Consider the following 27,283-nt stretch of genomic DNA (forward strand, 5'->3'; position numbering starts at 1 on the left):
AACCCCACGCCTAATCTTGACAACAGATGCCAGTCACTCCCATGCCCAGGGCACGAAACCAGTCTAGTCCCAACAGACTGGGCAGAGTTCCTTCGGCGATCGTGATGGGCAGGGTCTTCTTGTGAGGGCCGACTCGACTCGGACGGAGGTGGTCCCTCGAACAGGGATGCGATTCCCTGGTAGTCGTGGACTCGTAGTCGCTTGTGCTTGCAGGTGGCGCTTGACGGACGGCAGCGACTTCGCCAAAGTGTCCCAGGACATGATGGTGATCGCTGATCCCGTGTCTACTTCAAGCCTGCACCGTACTCCCTCGATCTTGGGCTTTGTGAAAATCTTCTTTCCACTTTGGTTGAGGCGCGCCTATAATGACAGTCGTTTGGTTAGACTTCGCCTTTCTTTTTGAACCAATCGCGGGCCGCCTTTCCGGTTCCGCTTTGATTGGCCGATTTGAATTTTCGGCGGAAGGTTGGGCCGCCTGCAAACCTGAGCTAAGTGTCCTTTCTTCCCACACCGCCGCATGTTGCGTCTTTAAACCTGCAGCGTTGGCGCTGATGCTGCCCTCCGCAGCTTCCGCACTCGCCACGGTCCTCAGTGTCGCTTTCTCGGTCCGGCAGACCCTTCTCATCCACGCCTCACCTTCGGATTCGGACTGAATCTCCTCCTGGTGTACTGGCGCTGGCTTTGCGCCGCCTTGGATTGAAGAGGCTTTGCAGAGTCTCTGCTGCTTTAGTAGACATTTCGTGTGCTCTGGCCTCGCCCAGAGCGGTGGCTAGTGTCAGGTTGCTCCTGGCTAGCAGTCGCCGCCGAGGCGGATGTCCTTGACCTCGGATGAGTTGCTCGAGTAGCACTTCGCCTAAGTCTCGGTATCCGCAGTCCTTGACGCCTTCTTAAAGCGCCATGTAGTCACCGGCGGACTCGCCTCCATCTGTCTACGTTCTCAATTCAAACCGCTGCACGATTTGGACGGCGCCGGTGCGAAATGGTTCTTCAGCAAAGTCTGCAGAGTCGGCCACGATACCGATTGTATCGGCGTTGGCTCTGCCAGGGCTTCCGCAATCTCGATTACCTCCGCCCGCAATGGCTTAGGAAGTAAGCCCGCTGGTTATCAGGGATCCTGTAGTTCGTTGGCTTTAGAAAGCTCAAACGGGTCATATATGTTCCCATTTCTCCTTGCCCGGGTTGTACGGTGCGGGTGGCGTGTTTGCCATTTCCGCGTTTCTGCCCTGAGTTTGCTGGGTTCGGGACTAGCGTGCTTCAGCTCGGTTCTGGTTCTCCTTAGCCTCGAGATCCCACCTTCGTCGCCAATGTTAAGTTCGGGAAGTAACGAGGCTGGAGACCAGGGTAGTGACAACAGCTCTTTAATATAGGGTGAACCCAGCAACAGGCTGGGGGAAAAACCTCTCCTTTTATACAGTTCTGCTGGAGGCTTCGTCCAATCAGCAACGTGCTGATTTCCCGCTCAAATATTTAAAGGCACAACTGTTAATACATAACAATTCTTATTAACAAAAAGTGCAAACAAAAGAAGCCTCCACTATGCAAATTTTATAAATGATCACTTCTTCGTCCCACCCAGCTTTTTAATAGTGAAACTTTTACTGAAACGATTACAGTATAATAAAATTGCTATTATTTCTTCAGAGAAATTCCTATTGCATACAGTTCTTGATTTACAACCGATTTGAAGCAACCATTTGAAGTTACAATGGTACTGAAAAAAGTGACTTGCAACCAGTCCTTGCACTTAGGGGAACCATAGCATTCCCACGGCTAAAATGATCAAAATTCTGGCGCTTGACAATTGGCATGGTCACGATTGTTGCAATATCCTAGGGTCGTGTGATCACTATATGTGATATTCCCAGCTGGCTGCCAAGAAACAAAATGGATTAACTTAACGACTACATGATTCATTTAGCAACTGCGTGATTTGTTTAACAGCCATAGCAAAAAAAAAAGATTATAAAATTTGGCGCAACTCACTTGCCTAGTAACAAAAGTTCTGGTCTCAACTGTGGTTTTAAGTCGAGGACTTCCTGTAGTTAACAGAGAGTCAGTTTGGTATATACACCAGGCTAGAAAACCTGAGTTCTAATCCTACCTTAAGTCCAAAGCCAGCAGCGTGACCTTGGGAAGTCACTTTCTCTCAGCCCTAGGAAGGAGACAGTGGCACACCACTGAAACCACTTCTGAAAATCGCTTAACATAATTGGATTCGCTTAATAACTGCATAGGTCACATAACAGTTACAGCGATTCATTTAACAATTCATTAATTTATCATTTAACAACTGTGACAAAAAAGTTGTAAAACAACAACCACCTTGCTTAGCAACAAAAATTCTCATCCCAACTGTGGTCATAAATTGAAGACTATCTATACCCCTGATAGAATAGAATATTTTAGAATATTTTAATTTGTATACCGCCCTTCTCCTGAAGGACTCAGGGCAGTGAACAGGCAGATAAAATACAAACATACACAATAGTAAAAACAACCCTTAAAAAACTGATTCAAATTTGCCCAAATATTAAAATAACATACACCCCCATAAAATTACAAAAGTTTAAGTTTTAAAAACCCATCAAAAGTCAATTAAAATTTAAAGATAAAAAATCAAGCTAGTCCAGCCATATGAAATAAATAGGTTTTAAGTTCGCGGCGAAAGGTCCTAAGGTCTGGTAGTTGTCGAAGTCCAAGGGGAAGTTCGTTCCACAGGGTCGGAGCCCCCACAGAGAAGGCCCTCCCCCTGGGGGCCGCCAGTCAACACTGTTTGGCTGACAGCACCCTGAGGAGTCCCTCTCTGTGGGAGCGCACCGGGCGATGGGAGATCGAGGCCGGCAGTAGACGGTCCCATAAATAACCCGGTCCTAAGCCATGGAGCGCTTTAAAGGTGGTAACCAATACCTTGAAGCACACCCGGAAAACAACAACTAGCCAGTGCAGTCTGCGCAGGATAGGTGTTACGTGGGAGCTCCGAACCGCTCCCTCAATAACCCGCGCAGCCGCATTCTGGACTAGCTGTGAAGTCTCCGGGTGCTCTTCAAGGGGAGCCCCATGTAGAGAGCATTGCAGTAGTCCAGGCGAGAGGTAACGAGAGCATGAGTGACCGTGCATAAGGCATCCCGGTCCAGGAAGGGCCGCAACTGGCGGATCAGGCGAACCTGATAAAAAGTTCTCCTGGAGACGGTCGCCAAATGATCTTCAAAGGACAACCGATCATCCAGGAGCACGCCCAAGTTGCGTACCTTCTCCATCGGGGCCAATGACTCACCCCCAACAGACAGCCGCATTTGCAGCTGACTGTACCGAGATGCTGGCACACAGAGCCCTCTCTGCGGGCATGCAAACCATCGCCCCAGCTCGGCTCCCACTGGCCAGCTGGTTTTTGGGTCTCTGCCACACATGCGTGGGGGGCGGGGCGCATGTGGGAGATGTGCGTGCATGTGCAGGGGTCACACGCATGGGGTCAAAAATGGATGTGCGGGGATGGGGCGCATGCAGGGGTCATGGCACATATTGGGGGTGTGCACACATGTGCGGGGGTGGGGTGTACATGGTGGTCATGTGTGCATGTGCGGGGGCGCATGTGCACATTGCATTATGTATGTGTGTGTGCACGTGCACGCTTTTGGCACTCTGTGCTGAAAAGGTTAGCCATCACTGACCTATATTGTAACTGTTTATGAAGTTTCCATATATTTTCCTAAATTAAGGGGTTAGTTTGTTGGAAACGGTTGATTGCTGAATCCGAATCCTGTAAATACTGTTTCTAAACATCTTCCCCTGTTGCACAGGCTAGTATCTTCAACAAGTGCATTTTTAAATGCACCTGAGTAATGCACATTATTTTTTTTATCTGAGAGTAAATATACAACTGTATCTGCCTGCAAACTTATTTTTTGTAATGTTCATGCTGACTGCATCAGGTGATTATTCCTCCAAACAAAGATCTGAGAAAAAGAACACATGGATGGAATCATCTGTATTACTGTAATGGTATTACTTTTTAAGCAATCCGTGATATTCAATGCACATTGCAAAGTAGGGTTAATTGCAGATTTGAGATTTTTTAAAAAACAAATCATTGCTCAGACTACTAAAGATGAGAAATGGATCACAATGCATAACTGAAATTTTTACCACTGGCAAATAATCTGGAATTTGTCTTTACATACTTTAATATGTAGGCTATATTTATAACTTTAAAATGTCTTCTTGTGAAATTTGAAGAATTATATTTCACTACTATTTTATACTATTTCAATACACTTTGATTATGTGCCATCAAGTCAGTGCTTTAGTAACCACATACACAGACCCTTTCCAGGAAGATTTAATATACTTACTGGTCATTTATTATAGATTTACACTTTTGGTTTTACATGCATTGCATTTTTAATTATGTCTGATTTCTATTCACTTACTGGAATGGACCAATAATCTGCAGCCTCAAAGAGTGATCTATTCTGACGAAAATTTTCCAAACCTCTAACAAACACAAAACACACATTTTGTTATTTAGCCTCAAAATTAATTTCATACATAAAAAATTAAAATCCGCTATTTATTCCCTAGTATATTGGGAAAATAGTTTCAACTCCTAGTCCTTTTCATCATGGAACTCAAACACACGTTCTTTACACTGAACGAAACTTCAACAGATTTGCACCAAGAATTCTCAAAATATGAAATTGCATCTTCTAAAACAGCTTTCCATTATGTGTTCTGACAAATTTTCTAACACACTGGCTATCACACTGAAAATGCTAGGCTAGAAAGATATATATGATAGTTGTAGAGTCTTATTTTTTTTCCTGTCAAGTGCTTTGCTTAATCCAGGATTTAAAGTTAGGACAATATTTATTGGGATGTTTATCCTATCCAATTTCTTGCTTTCTCACATGTTCAGCAAGTTGCATGCATACATTAGTGAAAACAAAAAGTTATATTATTACTGTTATTTTAAATTGTTCAGGACTGCAACTTTTCAATATAAAGGAGGAATTAAAATTACAGGTTTTCTGATATGAGGCCATGCTAAAGTTGTTATTAAAATAAATAGCTAAAAATTAAAACTGAAGGATTTGCAAACCCCCACCTCTTTTAAAAAATGGTGAATGCTTGGTTTCACTTGGTTTTTGAAGTCTTCAGGGCTCTTCACTATTTCCAGATCAAATGGGAAAGCATATGCCCAATTTAAAGAGGGACAAATCAGGGAGACTTATGACCACAACTAAGCTCAAAATTTATGTTGCTAAGTGAAACATTTGTTAAATGAGTTTGCCCCATTTTGTGACTTTTCTTTGTTGTTAAGTGAATCATTGCAGTTGTTAAGTGAATCTGACTTCCCCATTGAGTTTGCTTATCAGGTCACAAAATAGAATAGAATAGAATAGAATTTTATTGGCCAAGTGTGATTGGATACACAAGGAATTTGTCTTGGTGCATATGCTCTCAGGGTACATAAAAGAAAAGATACGTTGACCACGTGACCTCAAGACACTGCAACTGTCATAAATATGAGCCAGTTGCCAAGCATCTGAATTTTGAACACGTGACCAGGGGATTCTGCTAGAGTCGTAAGGGTGAAAAACAGTCATAAGTTATTTTTTTCAGTGCCGTTGTAACTTTGAATGGTCACTAAACGAACTGTTGTAAATTGAGGACTACCTATACTTCTGAACCAGGATTTGTATAAGAATAGCCTCCAGGTCATATTCTTACAATGCTACATTTCAAATTGCAACCTTTGAAATAGTAAGCTAAATAATAGGAAGGATACCATCCAGATGCATGAACACAAAGTGCACAAAATATCAGAATTGGATTATTATCTCAGCCTGCTATTTCAAAAGTCTCCGGGAAAACCCCCTCAGCTTTAACTGCCCTCCTAATATGCCAATAAGATTTCCGAGAAATTCTGCAAAGATGTCCACTTTACAAAAAGCTCCATTTCTGTGCACAGCAGCAAAGGTTCAGTTTGTGTATGTTTGTGCCGTAAGGTATCTGCAAAGGGCAGCAGCTGGTGCAATGCTTTAAATAGAGCTCCTAAATCCACTCTCTCCACAGTTACCATATAGCACAACAGTTAGACCTAAAGCAAGATATATTCCCTTCTGATACAAAAGTCACACCTAGGCTGCATGGTGCAAAATATTTTTAAAAAATCCCTCCTTATATTGTGATTTTAAGTGCTTTTTATTTTAGACTTTCTCCGAAAGACCCAAATTGCAAATATAGCCCATACTTCACAATCATTTTTTCTGAGAGATCAATCCCATGGAGAAGGAGATGCTGACAAGTCGCCACTAACCCAGTTGAAGTTAAAAGGGAAGTAACATTCAAATCTGGATTTTCCCAACCAGAGTCTAACACTGTAGTGCTATAGCACACTGTTGTGAATATTAGGAGAAGTCTACCCCACCAGTTTCACAAACAGGAAACTGCACATTATTTCATCATGTGGGAGTATTATATCTCTATACTGAGGAAGTACAAAACTAAGCAGAAAAGACTGTTAGCTTGTTCGGACGAGGTAAGACATATATTAAGGTAGCTCCTTGGAATATTTACGGAGATCACAAATTGCACCTTGACAGTAACATACTAGAATATAAATTTGATTCAGAAACTTTATTTGACTATTAAAAGTTCTTTAAAAGCTGCAAAATTATCCTGAAGCTCAATAAAAACTGAAGGCAAAAATAAGATGAATTTTGCAATAGTAATGTATCTACTATATCTTCAGTAATTGTATTTTATTTTTCATCCAATGATGAAATGATTTTAGAATCTCCTTCCCTTCTACATTCTTTTTGCTCTCATATACTTTTATGATAACAGCAATACCATTTGTACAATGCAGGTATTGTGCTACACTGCCCTTTCCTTTCATATGCTGCAATTTTAGTTGAGTTTTCTTATAACTGTTTGAGTCTCCTTTCAAGTGCATCAGGGAGTCAAAACCTCTAATGTTAGCATGATTCTTTAAAGCAAGGGCCAAGAAAATCAAATTCCTTTTACTTCTTTATACAAACAACAGTGGGCTTCTACGGTGAAGCTAAAGTGAAAAGACTTGTATCACATGCACCAATAGCATTTTCACCAACATTGTATTTAAATATGAAGCAGGGGAGCTAACATATTTATTTATTTATTTATTTTTAATTCAAAAAGTTTTACAAATTTTTTTCCCCCTTTCCCCCCCTCCTCTCCCCTCCCTTCACAACCCCCCTCCCCCCCCCGACTTCCCGGAACGGGCACAAGGTATAGTTAAAATAAAACAAACATATGCTAAAAATTTTCATCCCAACTTAATTATACCCTACAATCATCAATTCCTAACTTCCCCAAAACAATCAAAATAATACATCATAATCATTCAAAAACAGTCTGATAACTCTTAGTCTGATATCTCGTTGAATATAGTCAATCCATTTTTTCCATTCCTTTAAGTATCTTTCTTGCGTATTGTCTTTCAAAAAGGCTGATATCTTCGCCATCTCAGCCAAATTGGCAACTTTCAATATCCATTCTTCTATTGTTGGTACTTCTTTTTTCTTCCAATATTGTCCTATTAGTAATCTTGCTGCAGTTATTAGATTTAAAATCAATTTAGTCTCAATTACTGTACAATCCGTAATAATTCCCAACAAGAAAAATTACGGCAGGAACTTTATCTTCTTTTTCAAAACATTTTGTAAAATCCACCAAATTTTTATCCAAAAGGCCTTTATGTCCTTACAAGTCCACCAAATGTGAAAATATGTAGCGTCATCACAATTACATCTCCAACATTTTGCTTGCATTTCTGGATACATACACGATAATTTTTTAGGATCTAGATGCCATCTATAAAACATTTTATAAAATTTCCCTCAGATTCTGTGCCTGTGAATTTAACATTTCTAACCCAAATTTTTCCCAAGTTTCCAATAATATTGGCTCCTGAAAATTTTGTGCCCACTTTATCATACAGTCCTTTACCAAGTCCCTTTCAGAATCTATTTCAAGTAACACATTATACAATCTCTTTATATGCTCCTGAGACTGATTTCTAATTTGCTTTACCAAATTTCCCTCGTTCTGCTCTATACCAATTTTCTGATCTGCCTTCCAGCTAGCACGTAGTTGCTCATTTTGAAACCAAGTATAATTTCCCATCCTCTCTTACTACATGCACAGATTTTAGCTGCAAATTACCTCTTTCAGTATACAAAAGATCTTTATATGTAATCATTTCCTGATTCTGTTCTATGTTTATATTTTCTACTGTATGTCTAGGACTTGCCCATATAGGAACCTTATAATTTAGTTTATAAGAGTATTTTTCCAAACACATGAAGGGCATTTCTTAGCACATGATTTTTAAAGGCCTTATCCACTTTTTGTCATAAATTAAATATGCATGCCATCCATATAGCAAATCATAACCTTCTATATTCAAAATTCTGTCCTCTGTTAAATTAAACCAATCACTTATTGCAGAGAGCAGCTGCTTCATAATATAATTTAAAATTAGGCATTTTAAACCTCCCTTTCCGAGAATCTTGAATTATTTTCATTTTAACCCTAGCTTTTTACCTTCCCATATAAATTTGTTAATTCCTTCTGCCATTCCTCAAGATTCTTATCTTTCTTAATTATTGGTATCATCTGAAAGAGGAATAAAAATCTAGGTAAAACATTCATTTTAATAGCAGCAATTCTCCCCAGCAAAGATAATTGCAATTTTTCCAAACAATCAACTCCTTCTGAACTTTTGCCATAAAACCTCATAGTTATTCTTATACAATTTCACATTTGATGTAATATAAACCCTAAGTACTTAACCTTCTTTACAATTTCAAATCCTGTTACTTCCTCTAGTTTTCTTTCTGTTGTCTGGCCATATTTTTATTATCACTTTTGTCTTTTCTGATTTACCTTAAACCCTGAAACATTCCCATATTGATCAATTATTTCCAACAAAGATTTACTAGAATTTATAGGGTTTGTTAAAGTAATCACCAAATCATCTGCAAAAGCTCTTAACTTATATTCATACTGTCTAACTCTAATTCCTCTATCTCCTTTACTTCTCGTATTTTATCCAATAATGGTTCTAGAGTTAAAATAAACAATAATGGTGATAAAGGACATCCCTGTCTTGTTCCTTTCGCAATCTTAAAAGGTTCTGTTAAGCTACCATTGATTATAATCTGTGCTGTTTGCTCTCCATAAATTGCCTAATTATTCTTAAAAACCATCTCCAAATTGCATCTTTTCTATTAATTTAAATAAAAAATCCCAATGCAATCGATCAAAAGCTTTCTCTGCATCGAGAAAAATAAATGCTGCTGGAATAAAATTTTTCTTTTCTAAGTACTCCAATAAATTAACAATCTGCCTAACATTATTCCTCATCTGTCTCCCTTTTATAAATCCAGATTGATCATTATGAATTCTTCGCTGCAGAATCAACATTAATCTATTAGCTATTATTTTAACAAAAATCTTATAATCATTATTTAAAAGTGAGATTGGCCTATAGTTCCCAGGTTTAGAACAATCCTGTTCCTCTTTTGGTATCAATGAAATAAAAGAGGTTCTCCATGAGGGGGGAATTCCCCCTGGGAGCTAACATATTTAGAGTCCACCAGCTGAAAGTAGTTTGAATGGCTCCATAGTTTAAGCTTCGTTTTAAAGACAAGATATAGAACCATCCTTCTGTTTTTTTGGTCATGCTGTAATTTTCAGCTCCAAAATAAAGCAAAGAACAGTGTATTGCAGAGGTCTTCAAATCTGGCAGCTTTAAGACTTGTGGACTTCAACTCCCAGAATTCTCCAGCCAGCATAGTTGAAGTCCACAAGTCTTAAAACTGCCAAGTCTGAAGACATCTGGTGTATTGAATGTACTGTGGTGCTTTTTCAACAGTAGAGATAGGGTAGTAGACTACAGACTTGCTGTAGAGCAAAGCTAGAAGATCCTGAAAATAATTCCATGTTACCCCTTTTAGGCAGTTCACACAAGAAGCACAACTATGAACACCAATTCTATCTTTATTATAAAGCTATATTAACAAAATCTTGCAGGACTGAATTTTTTTCTCCTCTTCTTTCCTTTTGCTTTCTGGAAAACTAGGGAGTTTCCCCTTCTTGAAACATTTCTCATGTGTCTTGCCTTTCCTTCTGTAGAATGAGATTATTATTATTAGTATTTATTAAATTTATTTGCCGCTTATCTTGCCACAAGGCAACTCTGGGAGGCTTACAAAGTAAGAAAAATAATAAATATATATAATATATATATAAAATCATAAGTTATGGTAAAAAGACAGGGAGGGAGGGAACAAGGTGTGCAGGGGGTAAGAAATCTTTTACATAACAGTTGCTTACTTTGTGGCTCTTCCTCCTGTCTCTCAAGGTCATTCTCACATACCATTACCCTCCGATCTCTCGCAGTTTCAAAATGGAAAGCCAGAAGGAAAGCACAAAAACAGGATACTTAAGAATGGAAGTGAAATGTTTTTATAAAGGAGGAAGAGAAGTTCACATGGTAACCTTACAGATATCTCCCAAGAAGGCTTTATTTATGTTATTGCTTGCAACGAATAAATTATTCTTGGTGAATTACAAAATCATCCAATATGCTAAAGCATCAATGGTATAATATAGACCAGGGTTCACCAACTTTTCGGACCTCAGGGACCACTAAATATATAATTTAAAATCCTGTGGACCACTAATATGATCTGCCTAATGACCGGCTGGGTGGGCGTGACTAGGTGGTCATGTGACTGGGTGCCATGGCCAATTCAATGTCACTTGCGTCGAGGGGCACCTCACCAGCCTCTACTTGCCCCTCCCCTCCCAGCCACTCCTCGCCTCCCTGCCCAGGCTCCTTAGGGCCCCAACAGGAAGCAGTTGCTGGAGCTAAGCAGCCACCAAGAGGAAGAGTTGCCAAAACAGCTGGCTCAGTTCAAATTGGATCTGGCCAAGAAGGAGGCTCAGCAGAACCACGTCACTGAGGACTATGAGCATAGGCTTTCCAAGCAGAGGGAAGACCTGCAGGAGTTCAAGGCCAGGTACTGGTGCCTGGAGGCTGGTCAGCCAGTTCCAGGCCATGATGCAGTTCCACTGGAACACAGCCCTCCAGCTCCTTGCCACCAGCGGCACTTCCCTCCAGCCTTCACCCAAAGCCCTGCACCAGGAGGTCGAAGCAGACCCCAAGTCGGAATTTCTGCCCCCCTCCAACCCACACAAGAAGACCCCGAAGGGGGAGACTCTCTGCAGCAACACAAACATTCATTGCACATTTCCGGCCCAGGGGCTGTAGTTTGAGGACCCTGATTTAGTGCAAAATAAAAAATGTAAATAATTTTTCTGCAGACCACCAAAATTTTCTCACGGACCACCAGTGGTCCACGAACCACTAGTTGGTGACCACTGATATAGACAAGATGGGTGGCACACAATTCTAACAGATAGATAGATAGATAGATAGATAGATAGATAGATAGATAGATAGATAGATAGATAGATAGATAGATAGATAGATAGATAAATAAGGAATAAAGTTATATACAAAATAAATGGTAGAATAATAAAAAAATGAAACTCTAAAATATGTAGATGATTCAAACACTCTTATAAATGCTTCTATCCTGAACAGTTTATAAATTGTTAATAAATTGGGAGTTGATGAATAGGGAGAAAATGACATGAGAGAAGCTGTTCCTATGAACCACCATTCCCTCCTCTGCGTGAAAATGATGAAGTGGAAAGTTTGGCAGTGAATGGATCAAGTAAATGTACTCTAGGGACATCTGTGTTGGACAGGCTGCTTGAAGAAAATGATCCTTGAAATACCTTGCAGCCAAGCCATGTAGGAGATTAAAGGTCCAAACCAGCACTTTGAAATGCATTTGGAAGCCAGTAAGCATCCAACGCAAGACTTGAACACAAGTATAGTGTGTTTATACTGGGCTAGCACCTTCTGGTCTAGTTGAAGCTTCCAGGTGATTTACAAAGGCAGCCCCATGTAGACCACATTGCACTGATCCCAAGCAAGTGGCGATGAGAGCATGAATCATCACTGTTGCGAAGTCCTAACATTTGCAATAAGGCTACAACTAGTACACTAGTTAAAGCAGAGCAAAGGCCTCTGGGCTATGGCTTCCATCTATCCATCTAGAAGTAGCTGTTGAAATCAGGACTACCCTGCACTATGATCCTGTTTCTTCAAACCTCCCAGCCACCAGAAAATGGATCAAGATGCTGAGAGCATGCCTCATCTGGTGTGGGAGAACAATGTACAGATCAGTATCATTAACATATTGTATCCTAAACCAACAGATGATCTCCTGCAGCTTCATGTAGTTATTAAAAACCTGGGGAGAGAAAACTAATTTCTGCAACATTTCAGAGAACCTGCCTTAATTCTCTCCTGTCCGTTGACTAGAACTCTCTAGGAACACAACAGAACTTTAAAACAGTTCTCTGCATGTAGTCCAGAAGGATACCATGTTGGATAATATCAAAAGCTGCTGAGATGCCCAAAAGTACAAGAAGGGAAATCAAGGTCATCATTCTATAGGAACAACCAATCATGTCTTAGTTCCATGCCCAGCCCTACATTCTGGTTGAAAAGAGTCAAAACAATCTGATTCCTTTAGGGTGCTCCCTAGCTGAATATTGACTGTAGTCTCAATAGCCTTCTCCAGAAGAGCAGTTTAAAGCCTGGACAATACTTATCAAATACAGATATATCTGAGGACAGCTTCTGAAAGAGAGGGTCCATCACAGCCTCTTTTAAGACTACTAGTATCAGTCTCCTGCAATCAGGCACTATTTCAAGAACACAAGTGACCAGAGGCAACCAAAAGAACACTCATTTATTTCATTTTGTGAAAGATCACAGGCCAGGAGCAGTCCTAGATCATGTAGTCACTGACACTCCCTAGTTATCACAATGGACTCAAGATTTTTGTAAATCTGAGAATTTATAAGCAAATTGCTGTTCCAACTGTTCCTAATGGCTAGGTGGGAGATCTACCACTTCATCTCTTTTGGCATACTGCACTTTTATTTATTTATTTATTTATTTATTTATTGTTTATATTTATATACCGCCCTATCTCCCAAAGGACTCAGGGCGGTTTACAGGCATTTAAAAAACAAAAAATACAATAAATACAATTCTAAAAACAATTAAAAAACTTATTCAAAAGCCTTAATTAAAAATATAAAAATTAAAACCCAAGATAAAACCCACAAACTAAAATCTAACTCAGTCCTGCGCAATTAAATAGATATGTTTTAAGCTCGCGGCGGAAGCTTAAAACATATCTATTTAATTGCGCAGGACTCTCTCTGTCATCTTTATCTCTGTCATCTTTCTAGGAAGTTAGCAACTGGTACCATGTCAGCAGTCAAGAGGTGACTTATTCAAGGACTTGAATGGGGCATGGAATAGGGCTTAGATAATTAGCTGAAAGTTCCATAACAGATAATAAAAGACAGTGATTGGTCTTAGTAGTGAGGCCCATCTTAGAAACCTTTCTTTTTTTCTTCTTTAGAAATATTCCAGTGATAAGATTGAAGAACGGGCCGATAGAGGATTGTCTATGGAGAATGGTAAGTTGTAGCTCCTTGTCAAAGCTCATTCCAAAGAGAATGAATGAAAAACCCTTGCAATTTGATTCAGTTGGGAAGCCTCAAAATGGGAGTTCCTGGTCTCTCTCCCGGCCCCCCATGGGAGGTGGGTGAATATTGGTGTGGATCTGTTCTGTAGGGACTCTGGCCAGATTTAGGACTTCCCTATGAATGTCTGGGGAGTAGAAGACCGCGCCAGACTTCAGTGAGGAGAAAAAAATCATTAAACTAATTTTTAAACTTGAAAGATTAAGTTTAAAATTCCAGTAAACCAAATGTTTGGCGACTATGTCACATTTCAAATTTTAAAAAAATTTGAAAAAAAAATGTTCCTGAGCTGGAATGGGGCCCTGGGCTAATTACGTGTCCTAGAGAACATCACGCTCGTAAGCAATTTGTTTACATATTCAGGAGATGATGCAGAGGCTGAAGCAAAGAAGAAACACATACCTTTCATAAGGCTTTCATTAGGCTCTTTTCCTTTTCTCTCTGATGAAGTAATTTTGGAAATTATAGCTGAAATAATTGACACAGGTTTTTTCCATACTTGATTGCATTCCAAAGATGGCTTATACACATCCAAAAATCAGCCACACTACCCAAACATAAGAAAGAGCTCACTTTCACATCTCTTCTGAGAGGGAGAGGATAAAAGCAACATAAAAAATTTTGATAGCAAAAATTATTTCCAAAACTAGACCACTAAGTCATAGGAAGAATGGATAAGAATATGTTCTGAGATTTGAAGAACACATAAAAAGGAAACTACAGTAGCATCCCCATCCCATAGGACTCAAATAAAAACTGAACACCTTTAAAGGCTCAACACGTCTTAATCTATATTTGTCATCTATTTGAGAAGAAACATGATCCACTGTCTATTTATATTGAGAATTGTCCTTGCTTGTTTTCACAACTGTCTGTGCACATGTCTGTCATCAATTGGTTAACAAAGATCACACATCATCCATTAAAAATTCAATCAAAAGGATGCTTCCCACAAATATATTTTATGCATTGATTGTGGATGTTTGTTAATTCACAGTATTTATATACTGTGTGTGTGTAACAGTATGTATAATATAAAATAAAATACTGTAATTTGCCTCTATTTTACATTCAGAAACTGATCCACCTTAACTAGGGCACTATCAATATTGGAAAGAGATAGGCTGACCAATGAGCAAAATCAATGAGAAGAAAAATCTGAGAATCTGACACTTCAACCATTCGTACTGATTTGCCTTTTCAGCTTGCCGCCATTTTAGGAAGACAAACTCCAAGAAAGTTCAGCACGCTGCACTTCAAAAATACTTTCAGAAAGAAACCAAATGTAAGATTAAATATGGTTTTCAACCCAATGTTGCATCTTACAGTACGTAAAATAGTTTCTTTAAATTCCAATTAAAACAAATGTGAAAATAAAGACAATTTTGAGGTGCAAAGAACGAAATGAACTTCAACTGCTGCCTCAAAATGGGCCCATATATGACCCACAGATCCCTCATGAAGCCAATCTTTTGAAGAATAGCTTTTCAACTAGCCAAGAGCAACTGGTGTGCAGAGCAGAATATCCCACTCACTATGAGACATTAAGATGCACTCCAAATGGTTGCCAATTGTCAGGAATCCCAAAACTTCAAGCTCGTATATTTCCATCCATTAGATCCTGTGTTTCTTAATATAGATTTGAATAACAGTTAAAGGGAGAATGTTATAAATGCCTCTTTCAAGTATCTTCCCCTGCCTCACGCATGAGACTGCTAACTACTTTGTATGCCTGAAATAAACAAAGATCTGCATCTGAAAAGCAGTTTCATTTCTCATGCTTAGTAACAAAAATCACTCTTGACTAGCACCTGTATAATTAGCTTTCCCAGTGTTTAAACTGGGAGGCACCTTGTGTTAACAACAGATTTAAGGAAGTGCTCTTTGCCACCATGGACGCTTGAAAACTACTTTTGATGAGGAAGAGGATTTACAGTAGTCCGAAACATTCCCACAAGCAATCTTTCTCTCTAGTGTTCTCACGCTTCTGGCCCACCCAATAAAATACAACTCTAAGTCAACTTTAATATATCTTTGAGATCTTTTTTGTTATCTGAGAATCATGTTCCATGTAAAGGCGTATTTTATAATTCCTTCATTACTTTAGGTCTATTGCTTGACATCAACCATCACAGATATTCTCTATTACAACCATCATGTTTATTTATCTAGGGATAAATGTGTGCATATGACAAAAATTAACAAGCATGTATATTTCAACCAGTCCAAAAAAGGACAAGGAAAAACAAATATGTTAACTGAATCAATAACCACTTATTAAAACTAATCGTCTGTAAAGGTGTCCCATTTAAAATTTTTGTTCTTCCATTTCTTTTTCTTTCATATTGTGCTTTTATGGTGTAAGCTTGAAGAGAAGGATTTTCTTACCTCTATTCTTTGTAAGGGATGTTGGGAGTTTGGGAGGCTAAAACTCTAGCATCAGCAAACTACAGAGCCATGATACAAATAAGTCAGCTCAATATATGAGTTGTGAATTTTACCCAAACTTCAAGGCACACCAAACTGGTTACATAAAAGTACACAAAGTAAAATGCCAAGATGACCACTCAATTTACTAAAATTGAGTTATATGTCAATGGGCACTTTCTTACTATGTCACATGCTAAGGGATATGCTTCTGTAAGAAAAAAAAATCGAAAAGTCAACATCCTGAAAACCGTACAGTTCCCAACAAACCCAATAAAGCAGTGGTTGCAATAAGTCATTAAAAAGAACCCTTCGTTCTTTGCTTCCAAGAACATTGTATGTAGACACAACTCATCTTGCCGAAGCAGCAAAATCTTCCTAGCCAAAAAAGTGAAAGGAAGGAAATCTGTGCTTTGAAACTGTTCCAAAAGCACATCACTCCTTGACATTGTTTCAGAGGAAACACATTGCTCCCATGATCAGTGAACTTTCTGATGCATGCTGGATAACATATTGACCCAAAGTAGCTAAACTGAGACGAATCAAGCGTGAATCCTCACGCTTTCCAGTACTAGGCAAGGCGGTTGTTAAATTAGTTGTGCCTGGTTTTATGACTCTTTTTTTTTTGGCCACAGCTGTAAGTGAATCGTGGCAGTTGCTAAATGAATCATGTAGTCATTAAGGTAATTCAGCTTTCCCTTGCTTTGCTTATTGGACGCCGGCTGGGAAAGTCAGAAACGGTGATCACATGATCCCAGGATGCTGCAACTATTATAAATATAAGCCAGTTGTCAAACACCAGAATTTTAATCACGTGGCTATGAGAGGTGCTATGAGAGTTGTAAATGTGAGGACTGAGCACTATGAGAGTTGTAAATGTGAGTACTGGTTGTAGGTCAGTGCTTTTTTTCAGTGCTATTATGCTAACAGTTGCTAAACGAATAGCTGAAAGTCCAGGACTACCTGTACTAATGCCAACATGCAAAAAACAACATGGAAAATACATAGCAGACTATAAGTGCACAGAAAAAAACATGAGCAGCTACACTAGAGAATACCAGAGTTGGAAGAGACCTTGGAGGTCTTCTAGTCCAACCTCCTACTCAAGCAGGAGACCCTATAACCATTCAAGACAAATGACTTTCCAATCCCTTCTTAAAAACTTCCAGTGTTGGAGGACCCAAAACTTCTGGAGTCAAACTGTTCCACTGATTGTTTTCACCGACAGGAAATTTCTCTGTAGTTATAGGCTGGATCTCTCCTTGATAAGTTTCCATTTGTTACTTGTTTTACCCTCACAGGTTTTGGAGGATAGGTTGACCCCCACCTCTCTATGACATTCCCTCAAATATTGAAAGACTGCTATCATCTCCCCTAGTCCTTCTGTTTGTTAGACTAGTTGTTCCCAGTTCCCCCAACCAGTGGTAGGTTTCAAAAATTTTCACTACCAGTTCAGTGGGTGTGGCTAGGTGGGGGGCATGTGACTGAGTGGGCGTGGCCAACTTGACATCACTCATGCCCACACCCACTCATTCACATGACCCCTCCCACCTAGTCACGCCCAGAGGAAAAGGTAGGAAAATTTTTGGAATTTCCACCCATTTACCCCCACCTTCCCTTTGCCAGTTGCCCCCGTTTCCCCTCCTTTAGCAGCCCTGGCCCTAGCCCCGCTTCCTCCCCCCCCCACCGCCTCTTTGTTTGGGCTGCTTACCTTCTGCAGCTGGTCCAATGTCCGGAAGGCAAGCTGACCAGAGTTTTCGGCGGCCCCCAGCCAGCCGCTGCTGCTGGAAAGCGGCTGGCAAAGACACCTCCAAAAAAGTATCGGAGGTTGCGGCAAAAATTGCTGCCATGCTGTTGCCATGTTCTTCACACATGTGCATCCCATTGGACTTGCAAGGCAAGAACATGGCGGCGACGAACATGGCGGGCAAGGCAAGCGAGCAGTGACCGGGGGACCGGTTCAGGGGTGTGGCCATCGCTACTGGTTTGGTGACCATGGCCAAATTTCAGCCAACAGTTCGTTTGAGTTGGTGCGAACCGGCTGAATACCACCTCTGCTCCCAACAGTTCATCATAGTTTAGTCTCCAGCCCCCTAACCATCTTTTGTGGCTCTTTCTCTGAATTCTTTCTAGAGTCTCAACATCTTTTTTATATTGTGGTGATAAAACTGGATGCAGAAGCCCACAGAAAGCCCCCTATTTCTTTGCTCTGATCCTAAATATCACTACTGGCAGTTAATATATCAGAACAGCATGGATAATTAAAGCACAAACGGCTGTAATTAGAATGGAGAACTAGAGAAGCACTCATTCTCTTGTGCTTTTGTCTCTTTCCTATAACTTCCCAAGAGTTATTCAAGGAATTTCCAGAAGAATAAATTTGGAAAAAAGAGGAAAGGGATGAGAAATCCCTGCTACTAAATCGTTCTAAAGGTTGAGCAGAATTTGAATTTGAGATCAAAAACATTCTTATCATTTCTAAAATATCTTGCAAACATTCCAAAAATATTGCTTTATCGGTATAAGGGTTCTTTCTTATTTTTTAGCAGATCGGCAGACTGTTAGCACAGATCTGCCAATTTAAGCTGTAACATTCCCAAGCAGAATAATTTAACAAGAAACCAGTGTCTATTTCTTTAAAAACCTGCATCTCAGGTTATCAGGGTCACTTTATACAATGCAGTAACATTTTCTAGAAATATTTTAATATTCTTCATTAAAATGCAGCAAGACTAAAAAAGCAGGTTGGTATCGGAAGGATTACAGTAAGGATAAGAAAATAATTATAAAAGTTTAAAAGCAAAAAAAATGTTTTGTAAAGAAAAATTTGCATAAACTCTATATACTTAGATATTTGTATGCACGTTGCCCAATATACTTTTTGCAATCTATTTTCTCCAGTATATTTCTACCTATTCCTGCCTCAAACCCTGTTGTGTTGTCTCATTGTGGCAGGGATGCTCAAATGATGGGAAAGGTGGAAAGAAAGAGAAGAGGGGCACCAGCAGCAAGTCGGATGGTCTCAGTGGTGATGGACTATCATGGAGAAAATCTTTCTATGTGATAACCAGCAGTTGAAAGTGATTGATGGCTTAATGGATAACCCATCCATCGATTATTTCTGTAAATGAACTAATAATTATGTCACTAATAAGCACTAATAATGTTCTCATACATATGCTTTTTATCAAGGCACTTGCAACACATCGTCTTAGCCCATTTTCAGGTTGGGCAGAATATGTGTTTATTCTGCTGTAAAAGTATAAATAAAAATGTAACTTCTCAATGGCTGTATCAAGATGCAATACGCATATATATGTAAACACACACACACACATTTTATTCTGCCTTTTTTACAAATAACTCAAGGTGGCAAACACATCTAACATACTTTAATATTTCCACTCACAACAACTGTGTGCGGTGAGTTGGCCTGAAAGAGAGATTTCTGTGCTTCTGTATATGAATGTTTATGTAAAAATAAAAATTTGGTCTCACTGAAGCAACAAGGAAGAATATTTGATGTTTGTTTGGTTTTTATTGCCACCCATCTAAACTAAGGACTATGGGTGGGATATATCATAAAAAAGAGTTAAAAACAATTAAAACAACCTAGGCTAACTCAAATTAAATTACACTAGATTCCCAAAGTTGCTAGACTATTATATTACATATTAGAATAGTAATATGTATATTACGATTATATATTGTATAAGTGTGCTACACTATTATATAGTGATCTGTTCTGCACAAAAACCTAAGTCATAAACCATGGTTTACAAATAACAACGGCTGTTTATCAAGCCAAAACCATATAATTCTTATTATGGTTTATTATGTAAAGCCAATGTGAATACGAACCCAAATCATGGCTTGCACTAATAAAACCATACAAACCATTACTAAAAATGAGATATTTTTCTTTTGGTGAAAAGACATATTCTTCCAATGACAATTTAATGGTGAAGCCCACAGTAGGAAGAAGTCATATGGAGCCCCTTAAACATAGTTACATTATGTTAATTAAAAGATTAAAAACAAATTTCAGACTACCAGTGAATGACAATATTGTAAATAATCTTTCTTGTACCATTTTTTTTTAGCCAATATGCTTTTTACAAAGAACTACTGCTTTGCAACAAAATAAAATGTTCCAAGTGAGGAAAAAAACTGGACGTTTCCAGCATATATTCTGTCATAAGGTGCAACAGACTGTTTAATAATGAAGATTTTAGTTGCTGTGTCCTGTTTTAATTATTGTATTGCCACAATAGAATAGTTCTGTTTCAATGAACTGAATTCCTGGATGATTGGAGAAAATTCTACTACAAAAGATATATAAATATATCACTACTACTTATACTTTTAATTGCTCAATATTACTAAAAGTAATATAAAATTCTTAGGAAGAAACAAAATGAACTAATTTGCCTTTACTATAACTACATGTTGGAATCTGGGGCATCGTATTGGTCTAGTGTCTGACTGGGTCTGGAACACATTAGTAAGCCAAACTTCTAAAATATGCTTCATTAAAACGTTAGACATACTACTCTTTATCTTAGGCTACTCCAGGCTACCAAGGCATGACAAATGTTAACAAGAGATGCCCCCAATCTAAGCTATACCTTGAAAAATAAAATTACTGATAGTTGAAATTAGTGTCAGGTAAAACCTTTCAAAATTTCAGTGTTCTGATGTATAAGATTTCAGCAACTGCACAAACATTTCAAAGAGCTCATGGAAGATTGCCAACATTGTGTGACATTTCTACAGGTTTGATAGAGAATGACAATTTTAAAATACCGCAGAAGGATAGCTGCAAGATATTGAAGAAAGAGTAAGAAAAATATCAATGGAGTCCCAAGGAAAAATTATATGGCAAGTTACTGGAAGACATAAAGACCTTAATTAAGGAGGCACTGTTGATGGATAGTTTCCGTATACAGGAGGTTAAAAAAAAAACTTGCTCTAAGAAGGATTAAAAGGAGCAGAACACTTGAATTCATCTTTGTCATTAAAAAAGACCTGCAGTTGTAAATCATGCCTGTTTTCAGTTCTGAGTGGTTTCTCAACTAGAGCACTTTAGCTAGCCCTTGATTTACAATAGTTCATTTAGTGACCGTTCGAAGTTACAACAGCACTGAAAAAAGTGACATGACCATTTTTCACACTTATGACCGTTGCAGCATTCCCATGGTCACACGATCAAAATTCGGATGCTTGGCAACTGACTCACATTTGTGATGGTTGCAATGTCCCAGGGTCATGTAATCACCTTTTGCAATCTTCTGACAAAGTCAATGGAGAAACCAGATTCATTTAACAACTGTGTTATTAATTTACCAACTACAGTGATTCACTTAACAAACATGGCAAAAAAGTCATAAAATAGAGTAAAATTCACTTAACAAATTTCTCACTTAGCAACATAAATTTTGGGCTCAATTGTGGTCGTAAATCTACCTGTAGATGAAGATAATCTGACCACACTGATCCATAGTTTGTTTGGATTATCACACTGATTTCTATATCCTCTTGAAGATAGTTTGAGGTCACCTACCTTGTTACAGAATGCTAATATTTATTTAGCTTTGTGCTCAGTAAACAAACTTTGCTAAGGCTTGTGCAAATCATCTGAGGAGCAAAATGACCCATTGGATCTATTCCTCATGCTCCAACCATTCAAAGTGCCAGAATGGCTGTTATGAAATCTTTCAAGGTCCTCCGGGCATGCTTGTATAAAGCTTTGCCACCAATCCTGGCAGAAGTACACTCTGGGCATTCACACTCGACCCAAAGGCTGCAGGAAAGCTTCAAAAGAGCCACTTTGATTCTTTAAAAAGTTGGATTCTTTGCAGTTTTCAGGAACAGATCAAAAGAGGAGCATCAGCTGCAGAAGTTAAATGAACTTGCAGAGGCCTATAATACAGCACAATTTTAAATTTTCTGCCTTATTTTTGTTTTATTATTCAGTGACTGCATAGACAGCAATATGTACCTCCAGTAAAAAGAATGCCCTTTTTGTTCAAAGTGAATGCACAAATATTCCTATCTAAACTGACATCGGCTGCAATGCACTGCAAGAGTACAACATAATAGCTAGAGATGATGGGTCTTGTGGTCTACCATGTTTGATGAAAGCTAAGTTTAAAAGGTTAGCTCAGAATATGCCCATAGTTTTCTAACTGGCATTTGAATAGAGACTGTATTCAATATGATTTCCCAAGGGAGCCCTTGAGATTTCAGGAAATGTTGGCTTCCTGGGATTTAGCAAAACTGCAGCATTTGCTATTTTCAGACTGTCCCCCAATTTCCTTACAGTTTAAATAAATGTTTCCTCACAATCGTTCGTGTCTAAAAAGGCAATTTGAAAAACAAGGTTAGAGTACTGCAATCAAGTGAGATTTATTGTTAGATTGCTCTAACTAAATCTCTACTTGTTCACCAAACACTGCATTTTGAGGTAGGCTTTCTTATAGTGGTATAAGCCCATTAAAATATAAAAGCAAGAATCTGATGCTGTCAGAAAACAAATTTATCCTTTTTATATATGGCTAATTAGAGGGGGAGGGAGAACAAATTTACTATAATCTTTTAATATCTTTATAGGGACCCGGTGGCTCAATGGCTAAGACACTGAGCTTGTCGATTGAAAGGTTGGCAGTTTAGCGGTTCGAATCCCTAGTGCCGCATAATGGGGTGAGCTCCCATTATTTGTCCCAACTTCTGCCAACCTAGCAGTTCGAAAGCACGTAAAAAATGCAAGTAGAAAAATAGGGACCACCTTTGGTGGGAAGGTAACAGTGCTCTGTGCGCCTTTGGTGTTTAGTCATGTGGGCCAAATGACCACGGAGACGACTTTGGACAACGCTGGCTCTTTGGCTTTGAAATGGAGATGAGCACCGCCCCCTAGAGTTGGGAATGACTAGCACGTATGTGCGAGGGGAACCTTTACCTTTAGTTTAATATCTTTGCTATAAACAACATTCTAACTGATTATGCTAATCTTCTGAGCTATTTAGTCAGTAGAGTATTCCAATACTTATTTAAATATTTATGAATGTGTTTTCCACTTCACAGTTAATCTCAAAAAGAGCTGCCAATTGGCAGGAGGAAAAAGAGAGAAAGCACCCAATACAAAAGAAAACAAATAGGTGGACTATCTCAAGTGCCAAGAGAATATAATTTATTATAAACACACAAAGTTTTTTATGTTTAATTCCTTTGAGGCATGCTCTTATTACATGGAAAATAGCTTATTGTTGAACTTAATCCAAAGTATCTGAAACTTTTAAAGTCCCTACTTATCTTTTTGGACTTTATTTCTAACCCTACACCCATGATGTGCAAGTGTACACAAATCCTCTCACAATGCCATGCAACCTACAGTTGCATCAAAAACATGCTTCAAGCAAAATGATACTGAAAATTATATACATATTCATCCTTCCCTTATTCCCAGTAAAATCTGAGGAGACTGGAAACAATCAGTTCCTTCACCTTCAGCCAGTCATTGCTTGCAGCATTTTTGACAATGCTACTCTTTTAGATTACAGGATACAAGAGGATTCCCTAGCCACCATTCACTGAGAAATATTTCTTAGCCAATTTTACTGCCCAACTCAAACATAATAGGATAATATAGATAGTCCTTGACTTATAAGCACAATTGAACCCCAAATATCTGTTGTTAAGTGAGACAGTTGTTAAGTGAGTTTTGCCCCATTTTACAACCTTTCTTGCCACAGTTGTTAGATGAATCACTGCAGATGTTTAGCTACTAACATGGCTGTTAAGTGAATTGGGCTTCCCAATTGACTTTGCTTGTCAGAAGTTCGCAAAAGATGATTATATGATCCCGCGATATTCCAACCGTCAGTTGCCAAGCACCTGAATTTTGATCACATGGCCATGGGAACAGTCGTAAGTGCGAAAAATAGTCGTAAGTCGCTTTTTTCAGTGCCACTGTAACTTTGAACGGTCATTAAAGGAACTCTTGTAAGTTGAGGACTATCTGTTCTTTTTTACTCTCATTTTAAAAAGGCATTTGAAAATCCCAATATATGACATTGGCACTCACATGTTTTTCAAAATCATAAATAGATCCTGATTACATTATTTCTTGTAGTACAGATAATCCTTAATTTGTGATTGTTCAAAGTTTTGACAGATCTTCCTAGGGGGTGGAGGAACTTAAACCTGGATTCAAAGGTCCAACAGCCACACATGTACACACACCCATGTGATCCTGTTATGTGCACTTGGTGCACTCAGCAACCAGCTCGCATATACCAGTATATGGCTATTTGCAACATCCCAGTCATGTGACTGCATTTTATAAAAGCAACACCATTGGTTTTCTTAACAACTGTGGTATTCATTTAATGACCACAGCAAAAAAGATCTATAAAATCAGGTTGGTCATGTGACTGATCCACTTTACAGCTGTCACAAGTTATGATCATAATGGGCAGGGTCCATTACAATCGTAACTCAGGGACTACGTGTAGATTCTTATTACTTATTGCGTAAATAAAAAGTAAAAAGACTTGGAAAAAAAGCTTAAAATATTATTATTCCAGAAACTCTTAAGGTGATCCTATGGATAACAAAACATACTCTGTAAAGCAGACAAGAAAGTCTCTGATCCTTTCCTATGTAGAAACAAATAAAGCTAAATACAAACCTTCCTAGAACCATCACAAATATATTAATTCACTAAGCAAACCTAATACTTCGTTTTAATTTATGTATAAAATTATTTCAACTAACTTAACAAAACAGTGTCAGAAATAAATGCAATAGTTTATCTTAGCTAAAACATATTATCTCAATCGTGCCCTTAATTTATTAGAATTTTCTATGCAATTTCCAATTCTTTAAGTCATGAAGATAATGGATTGGAGTAGAAAGGCAGCAAAAAAAGACTTGTCTACAGATTTGATTGCTTAAAGCTTTATCAACATTTAGCATATAACTGAAGTCTGAAGCTTTTAAATTAATTCAAATTGGAAGGTTAAACTTCAAATCTAGCTGAAACTGTACTTTACAGACACAGTTCATGAATAAATCTGAGTAATCTGGGCTTTCAAATGGGAATATAGCGATTTTATTTAAAACACTACCAGTATTATAAGCCAAAATAATTGTAAATACATGGAGGAAACACATCATTGTTCCCTTGTTAAGGCTTAATAAAGTATAAATAAGCCCTATTAGCATGTCTTTCTTAGAACAAGTTTCAAATATCTAATTAAATCAGTTATTGGCTAATGCCACACTACCTTTCCATAACTATTGAAAAGAATCAAAATCATACCTATATATTGTTATTTTGATTATTATTTTAGCATTGAAACACTTGTCATTTTGATTTATAATTTTATTTACTTTAGGATTTTTTTTTTCAAAAGTATAACAGGGAAGAAATTCTTCCAACCTGTAAATACGGGGAGTAACATTTGTATTATTGAAACAGAAGCACTACTGAAAGTTAGATGGTTGTACAAAAAATTCATGTTGGTTATTGGTTCAACAGTGAAAGCCTTAGTTATGGGGCCCCATAATCCATGATAACTACATGAAAGACTTAAGCATTAGCCTGATGCTAATAATATATGCTAATTCATATATTCATGAAAAAAAAAAAGCTCCTGCATTCCCAAACCTGTTCATAACAACTACTATGACCAGGACCACAAATTAACTCACAGTGCAATCCTAGATTTCCTGATGAATCTATACTATCTATAAAAGATTTGGCAATAGTGTAAGTCTCTTAATCCCCACACTGTAACAACTGAACATGCTTGCAAAATCTTAAATTATATCTATAATAAACTATCAGCATAGAGCAATTATACTGTTTGTTGTAAAGTAATAAAACAAAATGTAGTTATGATCTCAGCAATTATACGACCAGTATACTTGGAATAAGTAACAGCATTCCTCTGACACTATTTTGGGATGCCCCGTTCAAGGGTCCAAAAATTCAACATCTTGTAAAATGATGAGGAAGTTTTCCTTTATCTGGTCATCTTGTAAATACTTGCTCAATGGAAATGCATTTCCACAGAAGCATAATATGCTTAAGGCATATGCAAATATGAGTGGGAATTTAATGTACTTTAGAGACAGAGCCTGCTGAATAAGAAGGAAAGAGTCACAAAGATATATTTTCATGTATACAAAATTAATATGGATATACAAAATCAGTTCTGTGAAACAGATTGCATATTACAAACATATGGAAAAGATTACTTCATATCAAACTTGCCTGTTCATGCATAGATATATGCATGATTTTTTTTGTCATGATGCAATTTTTGACAGCCTTCTTCTGAAATCTTGTTTAATTTACCAGTCCAGCCTATAAGGGAGCTGAGACCAAAATTGGCGACTTGGTTGAGTACATAGATAGGGTAATATTGGAACTGGGGATTTTTGCAGCTCATATACTTGACCTTTATTCTAAACCAACTCTAGCCAAATATAATTATTAAGCTCCAAAAAGCTACTAGCTACTCATCTACTTTCAATCAGAAAAAAAAATTCTGTTACTCCATTTCCAGGTTATTTTTCCTTCACAGCCAGTATGGAAGGTAAGAATCCCCTTCCTTTTCTGCTAGTACAATAGCTAAGTTGGCCGGCAAAGAAAGGACAAAGGTCTCAGTTCCTCTTTAATAACCTGCTCACTTGTCTGGAGGAAGGGCTTTCCTGCAAACAATTCCTAATTCCCATTGGCAGCCAGGTGGTTAAATATACGGCAATTCCACATGACAAGCCCAGACTTTGTGGCATTCAAACAAAAGTATGTTTTTTTAAAAAAAAAAGACTATTGTTGACATCACTTACAATAAAGGCTAGTAGAAAAGTCTTGCATGTTCAGTGAACAAATGTATTTGGGTAATAACTGTATATGTATTGAAAATAAATCTTGGATCATAATGGAAGCCTACAACATTTTATTCCTATCTGATAAATATATTTTTTCTGCTTACTAGGCTACGGATAACTATGTAGACTATAAGTAGCCAATGCTACTTATCTTATTTTATTCATCCAGGTGAGGATTACATAACTTGGTGTAGGAGCACTGCATAATGAAAGAAATATTTGATAGGTAGAACAAATAGATACGGATCAAGATACAGTTACCAAAAATTTA

General features: G+C 38.2%; 1 protein-coding gene and 1 long non-coding RNA gene across 3 annotated transcripts in view; one reads left to right on the plus strand and one right to left on the minus strand.

The window, feature by feature from the left end:
- The window catches only part of LOC131193367 (cyclic AMP-dependent transcription factor ATF-7), a 133,527-nt gene that overhangs the window by 99,790 nt on the left and 6,454 nt on the right, over positions 1-27,283 (minus strand). The gene's annotated exons all lie outside the window — the stretch shown is intronic.
- LOC131193371 (uncharacterized) lies at positions 13,371-23,849 on the plus strand. Its single transcript, XR_009153903.1, has 3 exons — positions 13,371-13,620; positions 14,891-14,971; positions 19,069-23,849. It is a non-coding gene; the product is annotated as an uncharacterized LOC131193371 (long non-coding RNA).

This window comes from Ahaetulla prasina, chromosome 2 (genome assembly GCF_028640845.1).
Source record: "Ahaetulla prasina isolate Xishuangbanna chromosome 2, ASM2864084v1, whole genome shotgun sequence".
Taxonomy (NCBI): Eukaryota; Metazoa; Chordata; class Lepidosauria; order Squamata; family Colubridae; genus Ahaetulla; species Ahaetulla prasina.